Genomic DNA, 25,653 nt, shown 5'->3' with positions numbered 1-25,653 from the left:
ATTTTAGGAAGGCTGATTTTGTAGAGATGGGAAAACTCTGTAAGGGATTCTTTGGCAGAATGGAGGAACTTGGAAGGAGTGCAGGAGAAGTGGTAAAAATTCAAAAGTGCAATACTGAAAGCAACAGAACTTTGTGTCAAAATAGTTAGGAAAAACACAAGGAAAAGGAAGCCAGTGTGGTTTGTGAAAGAAGTAGCAAGTATTGTGAAAGCAAAAAAGTTGGCCTTAAGGAAACTTAAGCAGACCCAGAATAATGAGGACAAAGTGGTGTATCTTGTTAGACAGAAGGAGGCTAATAAGGTAGTCAGATGTGCAAAAGCTCAGGCTGAGGAGAAAAGTCAGTGGGTAAATGGGGGAAAACTTTTTTTATGTATGTAAGTGAAAGGATAAAAACAAAAAGTGGAATAATAAGACTAAAGACAGAGAGTGGAAGTCTTCTTGAGGGGGACAATGTAATGTAATCATATTAATAATTATTTATGCTCCTTATTCACTGCTGAAAGAGAAGGGAAGAGGCCACAGTTAAGTTGCAATTATATTCAGAAAAATGAGGGTGAAACAAGTACATTTACAGAGGAGAAAGTCCTCAAAACTGAAATTGGATAAATCAATGGGACCAGATGGGATACATCCAAGGATACTAAAAGAGATTAAAGGGGAGCTGGTAAAACCATTAACAGAATTATTCAACTAGAAAACAGAAAACAGCGAATGCAGTGCCACTGCACAAAAGTGGAAGCAAGGAAGATGCAAACAACTATCGGCTAGTGAGCCTTACATCAGTAGTAGAGAAACTGATGGAAACACTCTTAAAACAAAGTTGTAGAATATCTCAAAACCAGCAATTTACAGGATCCGAAACAGCATGGGTTTACTGGGGGAAGATCATGTCAAACAAATCTTATTGACTTTTTTGACTGGGTGAATAAAGTAATAGGTCAATGTGGGGCTGTAGATGTAGCTTATCTAGAATTTAGTAAGGCTTTCAACACTGGTCCACATCGCAGACCCCTCCCCCTGTAATCATTCATTAAGATGCCTACAGAGCTTCTGTTCCACTTTTGTGGATGTTGTGAAGTGTACTTTCTTTAGAACCTTCAATCCTGCACCGCTGTTGTTGTGAGGATATGGGGTTCTTTTAATCACCTAGACACCAAGCAGAAGGAACCAAAGTAATGTTTTTTTTTTCCACCACACACAGATATCGATAAAGTACAGGAACATACTTAATGTGCCGTGTGGACTCATACAACTTTACTCCTGCAGAGTTAGCTTTGCGTAACTCTATGGAAGAGGTTTGCAGCACTGCAAGTTTCACACAGGAGAGTTGTTGAGCCCAAGCAGGGCAGGTAATGCTTTCTACACAACACCTTGACAGAGTATAACCCCTTAGCCAAGGCCAGCGACTACTAACACGAGTAGCTGACCTGCACAAGCTCTTTTGAAACCTTATAAATCCCCATGATACTGTGCTCACAAGTTGCACAGTGTCATGATCGGTGGGTTTCCTAATCAGCTCTGTACCTGCCAACTCCCACATCTGTCCTTCTCCTGCTGATCACAAGTTGTGTTAGGCTCAGGTAGGTGTGCAAATCCAAAGAGGAACAAAGGGTACCCAATAAAACATGTCCTTTTGAATATTTGCTTATGCTATTTGAGATCAACAAGTTTCTGAAAAGTAAGGCAACTGGGTGTTGTTTGTGAAAGCGAAAGGGGTCTATTCATGAAGCAGTGAAAAAAGTGGGGAAAGGAACTAGTGCAGAAGTTGCACAGCCTGTAAAATGTAAAGTGGGAGCTGATTGGCTAGTGCTTTATCACTTATACTGTAGTTTTATACCCTCTCTGTGCTTTAATCGATAACCCCCATAATGAGGCATATTATAAATACTAAATGTGTTCAATGATCAAATATTCTTACAAATTAGAGGGAGATTTGCTGGCTGTAAAATATCTCAACAATGGGAGTGCTCTATTGTTACGAAGAAACCTAAATGTGATAACACATGCCATTTTAAAAATAAAAAATATGTATATATTATTTTTATTATGTCTGTTTACTGGGTGAAGATATAAACATATTACATATTGTTATACTTTTTCATAATTTAGGAAATGTATAACAAGGAAATATTTAAGATGAATAGAACAGCAAATAATATTGCAAACTGTACTTTTATCAATTTTCTTGTACAATTTTTAACAGAAAAAGACTCAATACATATATAAATTTTTTTTGCCTTTTTGGGACATACTTTCCATTCCACTATGGTAATTAGCTCATTGTTAAAAAAAAAAAGTGGACTTCAATAATTTGCATTACACAAAATGTGCAAGTGTACAATATAGATCTCTGAATGTAACTGCGGACATTCTTTTGTCGTAATACCTCTAAGAATTAAATCATTGTATTCTGCAGTTTCAAACTGTGCACTTTGCTTCTTTTAATATGAAATCTTTGAAAAAAAATACACATTGGAGTCCAGCAGCTCCCTTTGACGCCCCCGGACAGTATTTTCAGAACTCATTTGTTTGAGGGGTTTTAATCTGAAGACATTGAAAAGTTGCACCTGCTGTGATGTCGTCAATCACGCCAGGAGGAAAAATAGTGGCATGATTTGTTATCTGTTATTTCCCGTGCTGTGGTGACTGTCTCCCAGTGCCAAGTCTGTCCTTAAGGCCATCAGTTATAGGGACCACTGTCTGTCAAAACCACAGCCAACTTTAAGGGCTGTCTTTGTTGGAGCAGACAAATGAGTATGACCTTTAACAATAAAATAGGCACCTACTGAGAGAGATGAAACAGCAGCTAAAATTAAGAACACTATACAGCCATTTCAAACACTCAAGGAAAAGTTAGAAGTTGAACTAAGACTTAATTAGAATGGTCAATGTGGGTAGATGTTCTCAATAATGAAAGAGGTACGGCCAGGTATTATTGATTAGCTGCAAAGAACTGAAACTTTCTCCCATGCAGAAACGATCCTTGTCATTAAATATAAATGATAATATTGATATGGCTTATATAACAAAGCAAAATGAAAATGGGAGGAAGTGGTTAAATTGTGATAGTGTAACATGGGCTAAGTACAGCCAAATTTCTCATACAGTACATGCTTTTATCCATAGCTAGAAATAGAGTACACATTATTTATGAATATTCTAGAGCAGCCTTGGAGCAGGATGAGTTTTGATTTACACTAATAGCTATGTCAAAGGTCTTCAGACAACAGATCTTAGCATGAGTAGGTGTTGGCTGTGTTTTGGACATTGTGATTTTCAAACGTTATAAAGCTCAGTTTGAAAAATCCTTGCAGTGCATGGTAAAGACCACAGTGCAGTTTGTGGTTTAAAAGTCTCCTGTAACCCAACCTAGCAAGTGGTCAGCTGAGACTCTCTTTTGACAGACCTACACAAATCAATCTTATTGAGCACATTTCAGGTAATATAATATTCTGTCTGTGACAATAATGAAATTAGCTGATGGATTTTGTTTTAAATGTTGAAAAGGAATTTGAATATTTTATGAGGAAACAATCATAAACTACATGTACATTTTGTGGTTTTAGAAAATGCACACACACACGCACATAAACACACAAACATATGTATAGGGAATGTGTGCAGATGTGGTTTTGGTTCCAAATTATCATCATGTTTTGGTTTTGGCAAAACTTTTATCGTGTTTAGGCTCTGATTTGGATTTTGGTTCTGTTTCGGATTCCTGTAAAATGTATAAAAATTGATAAGTATTGATTAAATAATTAAAAGATTAAATTATGAAATTTGGATATTTTTTCTCACAATTTAAGAACCAAGTTTTTTTTTTAAATATATATACAAACTGACAACAGATCCAAGCAGAGACTAACTTCAACTCCAAACCTGGAGGTGATTGCAACAGTTATGGTATAGGGGATTGACAGTCCCTAGGAGGAGCACTAATGGTTGACAGTGACTATTTCAACACGTGTTAACACTAATTAAAAATGAATCTAATAAACGACATACAATAAACAGCCGATGTTTAGTGCATATGTTTTATTAGATTCATTTTTTTAATTAGTCGCATTGTGGTCACACTCTCTCATGCACCTTGTTTTAACTTATTTTTCATAGCTTATGTTAACTATTTCGCTAGATGCTTGGCAACAGGTGTGTTGGTAATTGCATCACCTTTACAAGCATAGTCTGCTGTAAGCATTAGACCCAATAGCATGCCTGAAACCAAACATGAATGTGATAGCTAAGGTTATTGTAATCATTTTGAGCAATAGTGTTAGGACCTGCATAAAAGTGGGGTCCCATGAAGGGGGCTGCAGGCTTAAATGCATTGATCAATACATGAACTAAATCTCCACTCTATATTAATATTAGTTAATTTAGTGAGTGCAGAGCCCCTGCAATTCCTATTAAAACAATGTGGTCACAAGCCATAGGGCACCCCAAAACTAGGAAAGGTGAGTGCCGATGTTTAGTGTGTAATATAAGAAATATAACAATACAGAAATGCCGTATAACAGCCTGCAATTCAGCAGACTCAATAGAATGATGGTTGTATATCATTCAACCAGTGTCATCAAGGCATTAGTTATCTCGGTACTTGTTTCCTAGCACGGTGCCCACTACGGCATTTGCTATTGGTGGGCTATTCTGCATAGTGATATCGCATTGCATCGCATGCCATTATTGTATGGCATGCGATGTGATGTATGTAATTTATTGACTGCTCTATGTCAGTGAATACATTAAAAAGATAGGGTGTGATACAAAATCGCATTGCATCGCATGCCATTATTGTATGACATGCGATGGGATGCGATTTTTTATCGCACCCTATCTTTTTAATGTTCTGATTACACATACAATAATGGCATTTTATGTGCTATACCATTAAATGACATATAATGTAATTTATTTACGCACCCCAACTATCCACGTCATCCCGAAGTGTGGCGAGCGCAGCGGAACATGTCTTCCTGACCTTTTCATACCCCCACTATCCACATCGTCATGGAGTTGATTTTATAGTGTGGAGCCCGAAGTGTGGCGAGCGAAGCGAGCCCCGGAATACATGTGAAGTAATCCGCGCCACCACGCTTCGGGCTTGCCACACTATATAAAATCAACTCCACGCCGACGTAGATAGTGGGGGTATGAAAAAGTCGGGTGGTCGCGTTCCGCTGCGCTTGCCATGCTTCGGGTGGCGTTGATAGTGGAGGTGTTTTAGGAACACTTTCACACCTGCATTATCATACACCTGACAAAGTAAAGATGACATGTGTTAACTTGAAACTGAGATTAACTTGAAGAATCTCATTAATTAATGATAAATACTGAAAAGTATAGATTAAAAGAATGATTGATCATACAATGAAAACAATACAAATGATTACAACAATTAATGAAAACATTCATAAAACTGTAAATATTAAAAATACTGAAATAAAGAACAAATCAACACAAAACTAATCGTCCTTTGGAAGCAGTTTTAGTGCCTTCAGAATTCTTTCGAAAGGATCCTCAGATCCATGAATTCTGTGAGGTAACTTTGGAGTTGATGCCTGGCTGTACCTTTTTGCCGCTTGTTAAGCCATTTGCATTGGCCCCACAACCTCTTCACATTTTGTGGATGTACTGTACACCTGTTGTCGGATCTATGAAGTTGTACCTGTGGTTAACTGTAAAATGTTGGTATCCGGCCTGTTGCAATTGTTCGGAGCTGTATGCCCTCCAGCAGTCGGCATAGATATTTGTGCCCGGCTTCACATTTTGAAAGATACAGTTCATTAAGGTGGCCGCATCCTGCCTGGCCACCATTTCCACGAAGCATTGGCCAGTTTCACGGCAAATGCCGCCAAATACCCACTGTTGCGGCAAAACTCTTCCAGCATTATTTTTTCATTTCACGAACAGTGTCTCATCACATTCCACTATAATTCCAGGGCCCCCAATGTGTCGCTGTGGCTGCGCCATAATATTGAGGGCACACGCCTCCCTGACCCAGCGGTTATACAACACTGTGGTCTTTTTTGAGATGTGCAGCAGCTGTGCACAATATTCCACAGACATCATCTCCTGTGACCATGAATACAGGAACCACAGCAATGTCAGAAATGGTAACCGGAAGCCAGGAAACCAATGCGTGCAAGCTGACCTTCAATCGACACGCCTTGACGGGGCACCGCCACAACACCTCCTTAACAGAAAGGCGCATCGTGTGACCGTTAGCACAATTCTGCACATCTGGAAGCAGTCCATGGTCCTGAAAATAAGAAATGGCCTCCTCCTCGGACTGAGGCAACGTGAAGATATTCACAGATGCTGCCATCTCAATGGAAAATGACTGTAATCCCAATAAAATCACTGAAATATTAATAAAATAGCAGGAGCTCTCAATAATCCATCCACCTCAGAGTGATTTCTGACAGAAACCAACAGGGGGCGGGATTCTGAGTGAGCGGGAAAGGGAGCTGTACTGAAATTGCATCGCACGATGCGATTTCACCATGGTACCGTACGTAGAAAATCTGGGTGCCATGCGAAGAAACAAGTACCGTTATCTCTAATTGTTTTTAGATGTGTTTTTACCCCCAAAAAGCAGCAAAACAATAACACTCTCATCCATCTATGGTTGCAATTAAATTGCAATTGATGAGCAGTCACAATATATTCCTTCACATTCTACTTAGAATTATGTATGGTAGCCTAAAATTACAGATTTCAATCTATCTTCTATCAGGTGTGCCAGTGGTGCCGTACTGCTGAATCAGGCCATAGTGTAGTACACTTCTACACAAGAGATAACCATACCAAAGGCAGATATCATTCCAAAATCACAATAAATATGGATTTTAACGTGTACATAAAGGTTCCATCATCACAGGAAACAGAAATACCACATATAAACAGCGGAGTAACTATAGCACTGCAGCCCCCGCCACCGCAGGGGGCGCTGTGCATGTGGGGGCGCCAGGGGCTGCGCTGCTATAGTTAACCCCCCCCTCAATACCCCGCAGACTTACCTATCTTGCTGGTCCCGGCGGCTCCGTTCTCCTGCTGAGGACCACCACAAAATGGCCGCCCCCATATAGCACACAGTTCTCTGAAACTGTCTGCTGTATGGGGGCGGCCATTTTCTGGTGGTCCTCAGCAGAAGAACGGAGCAGCCGGGACCAGCGCAATAGGTAAGGCTGTGGGGGATTAAGGGAGGGGTTTGCATGGGCGGTGGGGTGGGGGGGTAGGGGTGCTTGGCGGGGCGGCGGCGGGGGGGGGGGTTGCCCCCCCTAACGGCGGGGGGGGGGGGGGGGCGCCCGAAACGTAGCTATGCCACTGCATATAAAGATGAAATATCCAGCATCAGGAATCAGGAACAGAGACCACCAGGGGGTGAGAGGCTGGGTGCGGTGGATGGATGGCATAGCGAGTGCATACCTCCCAACATGACTCATTCCAGGAGGGACAAAATGCTCTGCTCCTGTACATCCTTGCCAGTTGCAGTTGCAGAGGTGGGACTGTACCACTTTCACAAATTCAAATAGGGGAGCCACACCTACCAGTGAGTCTGAACTGTGCTGTTTAGGGTAGCAGTTGGTGGGGCTCCCCTATCTAAATTTTGGACTGTGCTGCAACCCTGCAACTGCCACTGGCATGGATGTCCAGAAACAGAGCATATGGGTCATGTTGGCAGGTATGGCGAGTGTGGTAGACAGACATCAGAGAAGCTCTGCTGTGCACAGCAGAGTGGGTGTGTGAGCTGTCTACTTACTTTTGTGAGTCATTTTTTTCAACACTGAAATAATTGAAATCAAAACATTTACAATGTGAGAGAATGACTGTGAGTAGCTTTACATACAAGCCAGAATTAAAAAAAGAATTATTGAAAAAACGGATAATGTCCCACTAATAAAAAAAGAAGAAAAGGTAAGGGTTTTGTATATTGTGAAAATTACGTAAATTGTACATTTTCAATGTGCTTGTCTCACCCCCAGCTTAACTAAAAACTGAGGTTTGACAGAAGGTCATGCTCCTACAAATGTCATTCCAAAGGAGTGAACACAAAAATAAGGGGAATGCCCTTGTGCCAGCTAGGCCACAACCCATTTAACAATGAGGTGTGGCTTTGTGGGGCTAGGCCAAGTCCATAGTCTACATGGCATCGGCTCTGTTTTACCATAACATATTTTTGGGCTCATTGCCTCTGATTGCTTGGCCACCCCTGTCCTAGAACAAAAAGGGATACATTTACTAAACCATGAGTTCTAATGAAGATGGGATGTTGCCCATAGTAAACAATCATATTCTACTTTATTTAGCACAGTGGCAGAACTTGTGGGTGGTGCAAAAATATATAATTTGGGCTCCCTTCCACCACCCCAACTCAAGTTCACAATTTGGCAGTGGGTGACAGGGAGAGGCAGGAGTGGACAGGAATAGGCAGGGGGAGGCAATGAAAAAAAAGTGGGTGACTGAAAGAGGGTGACATGGTCAGCAGTGGGCCCCTTATTTTTTATCAGTTTTTAATTAATTTCTTCAGTTTCTTATATTGTGCAGAAAATTCCAATGTGCTTAACAATAGAGCAAACTGGGTATTTACAGACAGTCAAAAAGGTAGAAAGACCCTGCTCAACTCAGGGGCCTGGTGCAATGCACCAATGGTAGTTCAGCCTCTGATTTAGCACCATCTGGAAGATAATAGATCTATGGGCAACATCCCAGCTTTAATACAATTCCCATCTTAGTAAATTTCATCATGTTAGTAATTATTTTTCCCAGTTTTACACAGATGCAAATAAGTTGACACAGGGTGTATTGAGAACTCTCTGTTTTAATACGTGCCACCTTTGCAGTGTGCCAGCTCCATATGTCTGCCTTTTGGCACCATCTTTCTGGTGACAAATTTGGAAAGAAACAGAATTTTTGCCAGCTCCTTTGCCGCACCATCATTCCTAATATATCATTAGAAAGATGGAGCCAGACATTGCACAGGAGGCATAGTGGTCTGCCCTGGGTGCAATGTGTTTAGTGTGGTTTCCCCTTGGACCCAAGGATGATTGCGCCACTGTGTGTGTATGGTACTGTAAATCCAAAATAATTTTTTAACAAAATCAAACAAAGAGTAGAATTTGCTTTTGCTTTTTCTTTACCTTGTGGGTAAGGTTAAAACATGGGAATAACGAAGGTGATGCCTATCCGTAGATACATCACTAAATCTTGCTGGCTATCATTCCATTCTTTCTGCCTCCAGGTAGGCTGTTTCAAGAGAAAGAAAACATGACTTCTGTATTCTAACAGAGCTAAAGCTACAACAGTGCTCACTCACTGCAAAAGGAATATTCAGAGAGCACTGAGATTGCCCTAGGGACACCTAAAGCTATACTAAATACTGACGAAAGTAGAAATCTTCTGGGAACTGACTGCAAGTTTTAAGATCTGTAAAAGGCTATAGGAGTAACTATGGCTGTACACTATTAAATGTAATTTAAGGTACCGTATCTGGATGATAGCTGCCGTATAGTAGACTATGAGACTTCATATGTAGGATTGTACTTTGCAGCAATGTAAATAAACTAAAATGTATAATAAACAGGATGAGACTATTGTAAAAAATCTAACGCAACCTGGAATAAAAGAAAACATACAAAAAGTGAAGAATGATAAACAAAATGTTAACGATAAAAATAATAGCAATACAAATTAAGTGTTTGTCAATAATTCAGAATAACAAAACAATACCAATGCAATTCATTTGGCAAATTCATTCATTTAGCATATTTTGTAGCTTATATTTAATAATTACTGCAGCTTAATAACGTTTTTTACTTATTGTTATGTCATATGGGCTGCTTTGTACCGATTCCATTGAGAATTTGTTATGTGTTAAAGAGATCAAAATATGGTTTTATACAGCGCAGACTGCATTACAAAGTTTCTCCAATGTTGCGCTGCTTTATCATCACATAAAATTGTAATAACTGCACAGTTACAGTGCATACACACTAGACAATAAAAGATAACGATATGCATGATAACGATTGTCAAAAAAATGCAGGCATGCCCAGGGAGGGGAGAGTATCTGACACCGTCGCTGACCACTTTGTCTCAGTCGCAATTTAATGGCAACCTCAGACCTACTCACAACTGAGCAGTCGGCAAAGTCTCTTAAATTTTGCATATGGACCTGCAGGTGGATAGTGGTCTGTTATGCATTGACAAATTTGCATAGGATGTTTTCTATTTCTGTCCGGGCAGTGGCTTTCTATAACTCTCAAGAAGATTGACCAAGGAAAATTATTTCACCTGTATTTTGAGTTAATCCTCCATACATACACTAATGTGCCTGCATCCACTTGCACTTGGAGAGGTTGGCCATAATCATTCACATATTCACATACAAGTTAAGTTTATTATATTTGGGGTGCGGAGATGTAAGTTAACTTTGCCTTTAAGTGTTGCATAACATTTTGACTTAAATATTTTTTTCAAAGTCAAATCTTTGTGCATATCATAGACCTGGTACATTTTTTAAGTTGATTATGATGACAGTTGTATTTTTCTATCCATCAACCACTACCTATTATGTAGTATAAACTCTCATCTACAAAGAAAGTTCTACTGCTATTCTTGAAAATGTGCATACGTATTTCTCATATATTGATAAGTCAGTTTCTAAATGATAACTGGTCTTAAGTATGGACTGTAAATACACAACATCATTGGTGCGTACCTAAACAAATATATAAGTATCAGTTGAACTTAGTGAACTTACTTAAACTCATTTAAACACACAATAATTGGGGTGAAATATCCCCACTACCAAAGATCATTTTTCAATACAACGAAAATTTAGCACTGTAGCATTGATAACACCAGTAAAGTCATGTAATCCCTGTAGCCAATTTACTTTCATATTATACTAAAAAAGGACATAAAATGAAAAAATAAAACATAAACTGCATTTTGTAAAAATTGAAATATCTTTTTGGCTGTTTTACTTTCTTTTTTAATTGTGTCCTTGCATCATTTTTCAAACATTTGACCATAAGTAGGATGCAGAGAAAATAGTGTTCTCTAAAGGAATAGAAAACCAATATAGATGCAGAGTACCTTCTCTCAAAATTCTGGATTTATCTTTCTTGCTCAAACATAGCATCTAGGCTATATATTAAAAAAGCATTCTAGATGCAAATACGCACAACATAAAATAAACTTTATGGTGTTACACAAGGCTAGAAAGAATTATTTACCACGGCACGACATATAAAATATTATTTCCATAGCATTGTCCACAATATCTATTTTCTTGAGATTTTATTTGATTCTGCAAGGGTTAGATCTTCATATTCTTCCTATTCATCAAGCAGGGAAATAATAAAGTATATAAATAATAAATGTTGTTGGGGCACAAGCAACAATTCTAAAGCGAAAATATTGAAGAACTACTGAAACAACTTTGTTAAATATGATATTTGCACAGCCCCAAATAATATTTCTTTACCAAAATACTTAAGCTTTTTCTCCACTTTTTTTTCCTCACAATAGCTGTAAAACTGACAATTAATCTACTTGTTCCTATTTAATAACCTTATACGGTGTCAGAATTCAGACAAGACAGGATCTGAAAAATGATTTGAAAAAAAACAACTAAAGTAATTCTTCATTTACAAATCAAAGATAAAAAAGGATTTTTTATGAACACCTTAAACCAGGGGTTCCCAAACTTTTTTGAATCACGGCACCCTAGAGCATCAAAATGTTTTCAAGGCACCCCTAGGTCAAATGTTTCTTATTGAGAAATTCAGGAAAAAATATAAAAGTACAGTAAATACATTGTGTTTATATGTCATAGTTATGTGGTGAGGGTCAGGATTTGCTCCTGTTTGTCCACATATGTTATGATTGGCATTTACTAGCACTGCTTTTGCCTGTTACATTGTACATAACAAATATGAATTGATCCTGGTCCACCAACCCAAGGCACCCCTGTAAGTGTCCTGAGGCACCCCAGGGTGCCTAGGCACACAGTTTGGGAACCACTGCCTTAAACCAATAAAATTGGTTTATTTCTGCTTATATATTTGTTTAAACATGATTACAATATTTTGAAATCAATTACTTAAACATCACAACATCAAATATCACAAAATATCTCATAAACAGAATTATTGAAGACTAGCTTATTACCTTCTATTGTCACTGTGGCCTTCTGAAGCCACCATCTCTGTTTTTCTGGGGTGTGGCTTCATAAGCATGGGCTGGCTTAAGTGAAGAGTGGAGAAGAGGCCTTGGGATAGTGAATCAGAAAGTAGGATCCACCTCCCATCAGGTCCCATAAAGATAGTAAAACCTTTATTGGTGTAAGCTCCACTACTGATGCTAGTGATATGACAACAAACACAAAACAAAGAAAAAAGTAGTTTGTAAAATGATACACAATGGGAGATTTACCTATATGTCTGTTTACCCACATTCTCCTCTAAGTATAAGGTTCCAGACTGCACTTGAGTTATACTTCATAAATATTTAAAATTATACTGCACAAGACTACGGCATATTTTGTATGCATTCCTGTTAATAACCTAGTACATTATCATGCAAGCAGTAGCAGTATTTACTAAATATGTTTATCAAGGGACCCAGATCATTCACAGATCTCTGTGGTATCAAACCTCTGTGGTGGCCGCCTACAACCCTAAGCATTGGTTCATACAACTAAATTTCCCCAGTGGGCCCTTCATGTCCCAGAGCAACACTGCATGACCCTCCCACTGGCTGAGCACAGTGTGATGGGAAATCTTAATACAGGGTGAGTATCCCTTATCCAAAATGCTAGGGACCACAAGCATTTTGGATAAGGGATATTTGCAGATTTTGGAATATTTATACTTACCTGGTCCCCCAGCGGTGCCCCGGTGGTCCCCCGGCGTCCACAGTGTCCCCTGGCTTCCACGGCAGTCTTCAGAATTCAGTGGCATCTCTGGTCCCAGGGGTGCTTTGCACGAGTGCACCGGTGACGTCACAGGCACGCCCTCGCAATACATCCTTGGGATGCCGCTGAAGAGGATTCCGATGGCTACCATGTACATGGGGCAAAAGAGGCAGGGGGACCCCAAAAAAACCCGAAATATTTCATTTTTTGGAATACAGTGTAAGAGAGACTCAACCTGTATTAGTACTCTATACATACATATAGTATATTTTCAGATGCTCAGTGTACAGAATATAACTTTTGTTCATTTTGCTGGCATCATAAGATCCTGTAAAACATTGTAAATACTGAAAATACTTGTAAAAAAAAGTTTAGCTATACTTAAGTAAAAAGAATGCACATCACTTGAACTTTTTTTTCAGAGATGCCCCTTGGACCGATCTTGTCCTCCGATGCCAGATTTGTACAAAAGACACATTAATATGAAAACCCTGAAGCGTATTATATTACATGTTTTGACAAAACTCATACAACTCATTCAGTCGACAGATGGAGTCATCAAAACTGTTCAATCATTGTCAATAACAAGCTTAAATCCTATGATGAATTGTCAAATCAAACCAGACAAATGTCCCACAACTACATTATGTTCTGATCTGGAACTTATTGTAAAGCTGTTATATTAAATTAGCTTAAGGTATCTATATACACTAAAAAATCATATAATGCTTCTTCTGCAAAGATTATGGAATACTGACATTATGAAAATACCAGTACATGTTAGTATTATATCTCATATGTACCATACCAAAACAAACACATTGACATATATCAATGAAAAGGGAATAAGTATAATCAGAGAGATTGCAATTATATACATGTTTCTGGCCTAACAGACTAAGAAAAAAGTGTGAATCACTGTCATCCTTGTGATGATAAATACATGATGGTATACATTTTTTATTGCATTTTATACCGATTTCATAACACTTATATTTAATCATCCATACACACCTATCTTTTATTCTGTTCCAATTTGAAGTATCTGTCAATTTACTGGCAGATATATAATGCTTTCCTCTATCACATGTGCCATAACCACTAATGCAATTTATCTTTCTGTATACTTTATATGTTAAAAGTTGACATTTATTTGGCAAAATGTGATAGAAAAAATATATCTATATGCACTCAAAAACTCTGAGTTGATGCTTACGCAGTTATAATATTTGAAGTATATTTCATATAAAACTATATATATATATATATATATATATATATATATATACACACATACATACATACATACATACATACATACATACACACAGAATTACTATTTTACGAGGGTGCTCGCGGCTCCATAGAAGCCCATGTTAAAGTTTAACATGGGCATCTATGGGAAGTTCCCATCATAGGTGCCCATGTTAAATATTTGATTTAACATAGTTTTGCAGGGGCTGGTGAAACTAACTCCAGCCCCAACCAGCCGCTAGCCCCTGATAGGGCGCTTGCGGGCACAAGATGCTTGCGCACCCCGTGGTGACGGAACTCCCCTCCGCCGCCTCTCCCGTCGACCGAGCCGGTCCCCACCACCACCCGACCCCCCCCCCCCTAACCTTTTCTGTCTCCCTGAAGCAGAGACGGGCAGGGACCCGCTGTCCAGCTGCCGATAGACTGAGTGCGTCTCATGCATCCCAGTTTAATGTGCTCGCCAGAAGGGACGTTCTGGCGAGCGCTGGGCAAAGACAAGAGGGGCTCCATCTGTATGACCTCACTGGGAATTTTCCAAGTTTGATGAAGGAGTTGCCAGTGTAAACACAATGGTGGCTCGTCCAGTTCACTATGGTATCGGGACTATCAGCTTGTTAATATAACCCGTGGATGCCTACTTGGACCGAAGAGGATGTGATCTACGCCGGAGGACCAGGTAAGTATAGTTTGCTTTCACAGGTACCCAAATGTATTCTTTATTGAGAAGAGGACTGGCCTACAGTGGACCCTATAGGTATGTATGTATGGGTGAATGTAGTGTGAATTAAAGCTTTATTTTTCTTAGTGTCTGTGTGTATTATTTTACTATTTGTTATGTTGTAGGACTACAAGTACCAGCTTGCCCTTTAATGCCCCACATACTAGGACTTGTGGTTCTCTAAGTCCCCACATGTGAGGCAGGCTTGCTGGGACTTGTAGTTCCACAATTTAACCCAATAGTTAAATTTCGATCTTTTACACAATAATATCAGCTCAATACCCACCACCTGCAAGGGGTGCCCTGGAGGTGGGACCCCTTTATTAGGGGGGACATATATAAAAAGATTTTCCCAGCTGTAACATTAGCCTGCTGGCTGTTTGGACCTGGTTCTGTTTTCTAAAATATGGGGGACCCGCTACTCTGTATGTCCCCCATATTTTGGGAATAAGGACCAGTTAATGACCCTGGTGCTGGTTATAGGAATATGAGGGGCCCAACTGTTTTGACCCTCTGTATTTCTACAACTAGGACCGGCTCAATGAGCCCAAGGCTGTTTTTTGTCATGCACAGGGGTCCTGCGCTTTTTATTTTATTTACACAGGGCAGCATTGCAAGGATCCGTGTGATGCTGCTGCATTGTACGTATTTGGTGACAGTTAAATTCTATCACCAAATACGAATGGCTACAACATCAGAAAATACTAACCAGGTGAATACGGTGGATTAGTAGATTTGCCCTATTCCCGATTCGTATGTTTGCCGGAATACGGCTGATGCTAGACATATCCTTTTGTACCACCGAATGGCTGTATTCCAGATTCTTAGCAAATTTTCCCCTGTATGTTCGTGAAATTTAGCTATTAGGCTTTTTGTTGGTAAAATAATTTTTATTGCATTTATTACAAAACATAAAACCACTATATGGAATGACAGAACACACCTGTGACTAGGTGGCAAACTGTTTTCAGATATCTACAATGCAGCGACCTGCGATTTTCCTTACACATATTACCATTGTGCTTAATGTTTAACTTTGTATGTGTGTAACTCCTACAGTATGTGGTCAACAGTGCACAATAGCTTCTCTAGCACACTGATTCCTATACAAGGTTTGATGAGTCTCATGACAAATTTTCCAAAGTAGGTAGGTGCAAATGTGCCCAAAGATGCTGGTAATTGAAAAGCAATCCAAGCATATGGAAAAAGGGCAGGTGCACCACAATGATGCTTGCAAGTCTGCATAAGGGGGATGATATGCATTTATTTGTTTGCACACAACACAAGCAGCATCTATGGACAATTTGTGTTCAACTCAGCATCAGAGCCATGGTACACACATTTCATCACCCTTGGATATCAGCATTAAAGAGAGAGTCAACAAACACTTCTGGTCATCATTTGTCAATTATATACAATAAATACTATAGGACCTGTAGATTGGTTATTGTCATCAAAACAACATGCAGCAAAGAACATTTTATAAGTCTTGCCTGCAGCATACCGTACCGCTTGCCTTATCTGATTAACAAAATGCTAAGCCGTTTACATTATAATAGGTCTGCATTAAAATTCATACACTTTTCTAGATAGGACAAGTAGAGGTATTATGCCCAAAGCCTCAAATCAGACACTAGCTGTCAATTATCTACAGTAGCACATTTTATAAAATAGTAGCTAGAATCTCATTGGTTGATATTTACAATACCCCTGCATGTCATCTGTAGAAAATTGTCAAATGTGACACCTAATCTATAGAGGTGTCTATACACAATGAAATGATATCAGACCGATCAGCTCTTATCAGCCAATCAGACCAAAAATTGGTCCGTAGTGCATAAAAAAATCTTCCAGCATTCCCGGGAGATGAGATAATACGTGCTTGGACATATCATCATGAGATAGATAAACCAGTTGTTAGTTGGGCTTATTTGTTATCAGGGGCTGGGAAATTAGGCATCACAGCTAGCTTTGAGTAGCAGTATTGGATAAAAAAACACCAGAGCAATTCAACATTGCTTTAGTGTGGGGACAGCTGATTCAAAAATGTACAAAAGTGTCAATCTCCCAACTGTCCTGATTACATTGGGAAAGTCCCACAAATTGGTCACTTTGCCACCCACTGGCTGTAGTGTGGGTAGGGGGAGCAGTTTGGGGAGACAGTGTTCACTGCTACTCTGCTAATAGCACAGGAAAGGGAGCCGGGGGCTGTCCACCTTTTTGGATGCTGTCACTCCTATGAAGCAACAGGTCTGTGGGCCTTATTTTGGTTCATTCTTTCTGACAAAATCCTTCTTAGATGGACAAAACCATGTGCACTGCAGGGGGGGCAGATGTAACATGTGCAGAGAGAATTAGATTTGGGTGAGTAATTTTGTTTCTGTGCAGGGAAAATACTGACTGCTTTATTTTTACACTGCAATATAGATCTCACTTTGAAGTAAAACCCCACCCAAATCTAATTCTCTCTGCACAAGTAACACCTGCCCCACCTGCAGTGCACATGGTTTTGCCCATCTAAGAAGGATTTTGTCAGAAAGAATGAACCAAAATAAGGCCCTGTATGATGAGTAAAGTTGGTATACAGATGGAGTGCCTCTCAGTTAGCGCTGGGAATTGACAGATTCCCTGCACTGGCGAGAGCTGTCGGACACTCCATCTGACGGGCACTTATCGGTGGGGAGTGGAATCCCTGCCTGTCTCTGCTCGCATGCCCCCTTCTGTCTGATGGCAGGCCCTGGCGGTTGGAGATAGAATAGCCAGGACCCACAACAATGTTTACATACTTTCACGGATCCTTCGGGGGACTTACATTTTTGGGGTAGTCCCCCACATCTCATAAGAGTCGGCACCCTTTCCGCATTCTGTCTGCATAATGATGCTTTTCTGTGCTAATTGCATAAACTTGCCCCGCCTCTATGCAAATTTGTCACCAATATCAGAATTTCCCTTGCATGAGGGCAAGGCCTAATGATGCATCTCCTGGAGAGGGAATCTTGCATGTAGGTATGTTTTTAGGTCTATTATATTTAATATGGTTGTAATGTTGTGGAAAAAAATAATGAAAATTCTAACATAACTTGTACAACTATAATTATTTAACAGAAAAATGGCAAATTAACATTTTAATTAAAGATACCATGTCTAATCTGAAAATGTAATAGAGAAAGATTAACAAAGAAACATCAAACTCTGCCTCTTAATTGTAACAATTTTCATCTCATTATTAAATGCAAAATTTCACACTGTGATACTGCATTGTACCTCTCTGAGCTTTCATTCAGAACAATATGTGTTGACAGTTCTAGCACCAAGATGACAGTGTACAGTAGCTGCCAGCCACTTGCAAAAGCAATTTTTATATTATAGCTTCAGACAAGTCCAATCATGTCCTTCTTAGTCTACAATTTGGTAATACACAATGTGATATGAATTTTAAGTCTGAGCCTTTAGATGAATTGTCTCTCTGCATTTGAAATAAAAAAAAAATCATAAATTGTACATGGGCACACATGCATATTTTCTACTTGTGTCTAAATTTGTCAAACTTCACATGGTAACAGTTTCCAGTACATATGGAATTAGAAAATATTAATTTTTTTATCTTTTACTATTAATTACCACCTAACAATTTATAAATAACAATCACAGATAAACTTGCGTATCTGTTGGGGCGCCTGTATGTGTTGCTTTAACCAGCAGAAACCAAAAAGAGGAAGTGTCAGTCCTTATATAGAAACACATATATACATACCCTCCAACATTTGAAGGGAAAAAATCGGTACACACCCAGAAAGTGGCGTGGCCTTATGTAAAGTGGGTGTGGGCACTGGTAAAAGGGGGCGTGGTCACCCCTTTCCGAATGTGTACTCTGCATTTAAAATAAAAAAGTGTTGCCAACCTTCCTTTCTGCAGAGCTTCGTGTGCTCCGCCTTCATTCGCCAAGCTTATCAGATCCCCCGTCTGGCCACCATCCCACGCTGTGCAGCTCAGCCTCAGGCAGCTGAGCTCTCTGCTGCACTTTACTTTGCGCACAGAAGGACGCCACTGCACTTCCCCTGAGTGTGCCGGGTCCGCGGTGCCGGCGTGTGACGTCATGATGCGTCACACACTGGCACAGGACCCGCAATGCACCCTTGGGAATGGGTGCTTGGATGGGTGAGCGCACAGCTGGACTGACAGCCCGGAGCCAGGAAGAGTTCTACAAATACAGAGGAGAGCGCACCAGTGATGTAAGGCAAATGTAAAATATAGGTATATTCGGTACGGACTTTATTTACCGGTACAGACCATTACAAAACGGTACTGTACCGGCAAATTCGGTAGAGTTGGAGGGTATGATATATAATATATATATATATATATATATATATATATATATATATATATATATATATATATACACAAAGTGAAGGTTGCGCTGAATTAATGACAGAAAAGAGGTTATTTAAAAAGATTGCATACATTTATTAATACATAAGACACAGTAAAATAATGATAAAAATAATAATATGAAGAAGAATTGGAAAGGCTGCGTCCAGATGGATTAGAAATATTGGTAACGTCATCTTTAAGAGTGCACAGTCCTTCTTTTTGGGCCCAAAAAAGTTCACTCCTAGATGGATTTTGTGATATCTCTTTGAAATGCTTCCTCCAAGTGAGTGGTGGGGGTGGTGTACCTCCCAACAGCTGGAATATCTGAAGCAATGTGGGGTCCACTTGCTCTAAAGGCAGGTTTAAAGAGGTGGCTTTCCTCCAATAAATTGTGCCGTGCCTGGATGGAGATTAGGGGCTGGGAAAATGCTGTGAACATCCCGTCTGTGGTGAAAAGCACTCTGGGTGATTTGCAGATGATATCTGGAATAGCAGAAATAAAAACATTTTAATACATTTAAAATAAATAAAAAATTGGCTCCAATATGTTGGCTCCAAGTTTCCTCAAACCCATTAAAAATGATACTATAGGGGAACCCACGAATACAGTATGTGGCTGGGACAGAAACCCAAAGGGTTCTTCAAATGTTCGGGAATAGGTGCATAACATGGGACTTTATTAAAAGTAGATCTAATCCCAAAGTTTTAGACAAAGAAGGAAAACAATACAAACTTCATTATTTTATTAATTGCAACACAAAATATGTGATATACTTATTATGTTGTCCTTGTGGTCTAAGATACATTGGCCGAACAACAAGAATGATTAAAGTACGGTTTCTAGAACATCTGTAATCTGTAAGCGAGTGCTAACACACAGTGTGTAGAGGTACTTTGCCGAGGTCCACGCAGGTGACACTAAAGGATTGAGCTTACTCGGCCTTGAATATACTGTATACCAGAGACCTCTGGGGGGGGGGGGGGGGTGTGACAGGTTTAAGAAGTTGTGTAAAGAAGAGGTCTTCTGGATGTTACAGATGCACACTATTCACCCAGAGGGTGTCAGCGAAGCAGTTGAATTGAACTCTGTAACATAAACACAATAACCTACCGAATCACAGTCTTCTCATCTCTTTTCACATGCACAAAAAAAAAATCTTTTCCTTCTTTCTTTTTTCCTTTTTTTCTTTTTTTTTAATAGCTAATTGGATAATGGGTTCCTAATAATGAATAATGACAGAGCCAGCCCTAGCCTAAATGACACCCTAGGCAAGATTTTGGCTGGTGCCCCCTAGCACCGCCACTAGTTCCGCCTCTGACCCTGCTCCCCTTTCCCAGCACCATCAACACTCATCATAGCAGTCATCATTTTGGTGCTCCTACCCACAATATTTTAAATAGAAACAGTGCACACATTTGGTGCGCAGCCCAAAGAGGGGTATATTCTTGCTGGGAAGGGGCATTGCCACACAATAGTACCCCCAATTCAAATTATGTCACACAGTAGTGCAACTTTACTCACATTATATCATGCGAGGGTGTCCCTTATTCATTATTTACCTTATATACATTACTCTTCACATTATTCACATTATACCCTTAGAAAAAAATCCTGAGAAAATATTATATTTTAAGCACATCCATGGCCACACTGCAACCCAGCACAAAGCAGTGTGTGCTGGGTAGAGAAGAAGAGCTGCAGCTTCTGCTGTCACTTAAGGGGAGGGGGCCTGGGGCCCCCACTGGGCCCTTCCTTCAGACTTTGGCCTGGGTAATTTGTACCCCCTACCCCTTTCTATCGGCACCCCTGATAATACCACACAGTAATGCCCCTTACACATGACACACATTATTAATGTCCTTATAAACATAATGCCCCTTACACATATGCCAACATTTATTAATGCCCTTCATACACATAATGAAACACATAATGCCCCTTACACATATGTTGCACATTATTAATACCCTTATGCACATGACACACATAATGCCTGTTACACATATGTTGCACATTATTAATACCCTTATGCACATGACACACATAATGCCTGTTACACATAAGTCGCACATTATTAATGCATTTATACATAACACACATAATGCCCCTTACACATATGCCGAACACTATTGCACAACCAACCCACCCGCAGATAGCACTGTGACCTCTGCCTCTGCTTGGATACAGATGTTTCCTCATACTGTACATCTTGCCTCAATAGGCCATGCAGCTCCTGGCCAGTTCTGCTAACATTGGGTGCCTTTTTTGCTGAAAATTTGTCTTATTTGCATTGTTATGTGACCAGGACACATAAGGAGCTTCCGATGATTAAAATGATATGCGGCATGCCTATATTCTGTGTGCGACTGTGGCTGTACCTGCATACGAAATGCTATGCTACAATGATATCCGTGAATAAAAGCCTCACTCACTCACAGAATATAGGCATGCTGGATATCATTTTAATCAGCAGAAGCTGCAGGTTCCCCATGGCATTCCAAACGCCCTAGGTATTTGCCTAGTTTGCCTATGCCTAGGGCAGGCTCTGAATAATGATTTAGAGAGTTGTATCTCATTAAATAAGCTCACTGTTTCAGCAAAGATAGGAAATTATGAAAAATTATGAAAACTCACAATGAATATCTAAGCACTATCTATATTGAGTATTTTTCATTATAATTTCATTGTATCTTACAGTTTATTTGCTACACAATAGCTGTTAAAATTCCAAAAATGCCTATAAACTTTTATAATCAAATATATACTCGAATATTATTATATACATCATTGTTTATTTATTTTTATTTTTTTGTAAACCTATTTATAAGTATTATAAAATACCTTGGTTTCCTCTATACCACTTATTATTCATCCACTCTTGAACAAACATTTAGGAATAATGATAATGAAATCTATACTCTCAATCCATTATATTATATTTACTAATGTCTGCTCTCTATAATCTCATTTCGTTTTATATATTTGTTTACTTCCGGTCCGAGCGAACCGCATATGCGTTCCAGACTTAACTATGTCCCTGCTGGTGAGATAGGCATATAAGCACATGTTTCCCTACAGTGGGGGGACCCGGAAATAGTTACACATTTATAATAGTCAGTATCCTTTTTATATAATAAGCTCTTGCAAGAGAATAGCGCCACTTAACAATTATGTCTAATACCCGACATTGGTGTTAGAAAGTAGCGCCATGCAGCTCATATGCGTTCCACCTGAAACTGGAAGTACACAGCCGGAAGTCAGATGATGCTGGCTGCTGAATGCTAAGTTAATTGGTATTTTTTATGTGTTTCTAACACTCGTTTTCCACTGTGATCATATGCTAAAGATAAAGGTTTGTCTCCTCATAAAAAAGTGTTGCGAATATTGTTTAATGTATAGATAATTGAATGTGTACAGGTGTGCAATATTCCCAATTACTAAGGGTATTTATACCCATACCACATGCCAAACAAATAAACTACCTTGAAAAAGATGCTAATAGCTGCGAAACGCGTCGGTTCCAGGCACACTGCCATTGTATCCTTTTACGCTGCTATTCCAGATATCATCTGCAAATCACCCAGAGTGCTTTTCACCACAAACGGGACATTCACAGCATTTCCCGGCCCTTATTCTCAATCCAGGCACGGCACAATTTATTGGAGGAAAGCCACCTCTTTAAACCTGCCTTTGAGACCAAGTGGACCCCACATCACTTCAGATATTCCAGCAGTTGGGAGGTACGCCACCCCCACCACTCACTTGATGGAAGCATTTCAAAGAGATACCACAAAATCCATCTAGGAGTGAACTCATTTGGGCCCTGTGCACTCTTAGGGCAGTATTCAATGAGAAAAGTTCTCCGTGTTTTGTGGAGAATTTGTGCTTTGTTCGCCTTGGACAGAGCATTTTGCTCTCCAAAAGCGAGCAACCCTATTCAATGTGAAATGTTCTCCGTCTTTCTAAGTGATTTTCTCCGTGTCTCTCCGTGTAGCAATTCTCCATCTTTTGATGGGGAGCTGGAATGTGAACTTTTAAACTAAAAGGTTTTTTTTTTTAATTTTGGTGTCAAAAAATCAGGTTTTTTTTCTGTGAAGGGGCATGTTATTTTTATTCATGTGCTTATAGCACATGAATATATATTTAATTAAAAAAAATTTAATTTTTTTTTTTTTTTTACACATTGCAGCCAGCAGGGGGCGCCGGAGCGCTCGAGCCGCTCATTAGATATTCATATATTCACTGCACTCGATCATGAATATGCAGGAATGGGTGCAGTGAATACTGGGTCCCCCGCTGGCTATAGGGGGGTGCAGCCTGGGTCCTGGAGAGCCCCCCTCCCCTCCACAGTCCTCTGGAGCAGCCAGGAAGACTTTAATCTCTCTGGCTGCTTCCGGCTCCCTGAAAGCTCCCTGCCGCGGACGCTCGTCCGCTGCAGGGGTTAAGACTCGCCGCGAGTGGCGGCGAGTCTTAACCACATTGAATACAGGGAGCAGGAGTGGCAGCGAGCCCTCCGGAACACGGAGAGTGCATGGAGAGCGAAATAAAACGCTCTCCATGCACGGAGAACTATGACATTGAATACTGCCCTTAAAGGTGATGTTAACAATATTTCTAATCCATCTGGATGCAGCCTTTCCAATTATTATTATTATTGTTATTTTTATAATTATTTTACTGTGTTTTATGTATTAATACATGTACACAATCTTTGTATCAATTCAGCGCAACCTTCACTTTGTATATATATATATATATATATATGCTGTGCAGGGGTCCGGCACTGTGAGCCTCCTCACGGCTTACTTGAATGAACCTGGCCCGGGTGCTCGTTTATCCAGAGTGGAGCTCTGGTACATGCATATCTTGAATTAAGAAAACGTCACTCCAGGCACTTTGTAAATGCAAAAAGACTTTATGCGTCTGTGTTGCCAACGGCGTTTCGAGCCTATGGCTCGTCTTCAGAACAATAACCTATTATTGTCCTGAAGACGAGCCATAGGCTCGAAACGCCGTTGGCAACACAGACGCATAAAGTCTTTTTGCATTTACAAAGTGCCTGGAGTGACGTTTTCTTAATTCAAGATATATATATATATATATATATATATATATATATATATATATATATATTATATATATATATATATATATATATATATAAAACAATCACAAAGACTAACTTGAATTCATATATTGATTGATACAATTAAGGTTATATTCAATCTCCCACCGAAATTCCAGACAGTGGAAATAGCGACAGTGCCCTATTCAATTCTGTCTTCCCAAACGGGTTCAGGGACACAGCTGCCGGGCTAGCCCAACAGTCGTGACCCTGCATTGAATATCCCCTTATACAGTAGCTTGCAGACCCTGTCAAGGGACCCCATCTTCCTGCGTCCTACTCTATCATTCAGAATTATAAAGATGACAATTGCTATCATATTAGTGCTCCATTTAGGTATAATATCTGAATTAAAGCTCATAGCACTTTTAAATGCAGGCAATAGAAATCTCAGGGCCTGGTACATGGAAATCTTTGCCCCACTTCCATCCCAGACCCACACATCCTTCCTATGCAATGGGCCATAATAGTACTATATGCACTTTAATATTACATTATAGGGAATTTTATCCATGTTTTTATAATATAAAGTCATCAGAATGAGGTTAAGTGACAGACACTTACCTACACAATGCTGTCAGTTCCTCCAGGTTTCATACAACACGCTGCCTGTTTCTGCAGCACTGTGTCTCTTGGCTGCTGCTCCTCTTCAGTGTAATACATCACTGGACCTTATCACATCAATGCTGCCCCACATATCCTTTTGGCAGTCAGAAAGTTGGCAACCCTGAAACAAATGTTTAAATAAAAGGCATCAGCATCTGTCACTGCAGAGGAACAGGCATTTTGGTGTCACCCCATGGCAGACCACATCTCCTGCATCACCCTACTGATGCTTGTGGGGTGAGTACTGTATGGGTTTTATTTTTTTCTGTATGTAAATTTTCCTTAACCCCACTTCAAAATTATTATTTTGGTCATTTCTTGTGCTTGTGCATAAACACAGATAGCCAGATCATGAAAAGTGTAAAAACATTAAGGAAATGTATTGCTCAACAGTGGCAAATGCAGTATTTTTAGAGGGGGGGGTTTCCAAATGGAATGCAAAATCTCCCACTCTGCAGCGCATTGGAGTAAGTATGGGAGTCTGGGGGACCGATAAAATACCTGAATATTGGTCATTTTGTACATTGGATACTGTATGGAATACAGTATTAATATTTAACAGTATAAATGGTCTATATTTCAGGCATTCAAATTTTCATTTCAAACATTTAAATAAGTGGACAGGAAAATGTTAAACATAATAAATAAAT

Source organism: Crinia signifera, chromosome 5 (genome assembly GCF_055691185.1).
Source record: "Crinia signifera chromosome 5, ASM5569118v1, whole genome shotgun sequence".
In the NCBI taxonomy this organism is placed as follows: domain Eukaryota; kingdom Metazoa; phylum Chordata; class Amphibia; order Anura; family Myobatrachidae; genus Crinia; species Crinia signifera.
This window is presented reverse-complemented; position numbering follows the sequence as displayed.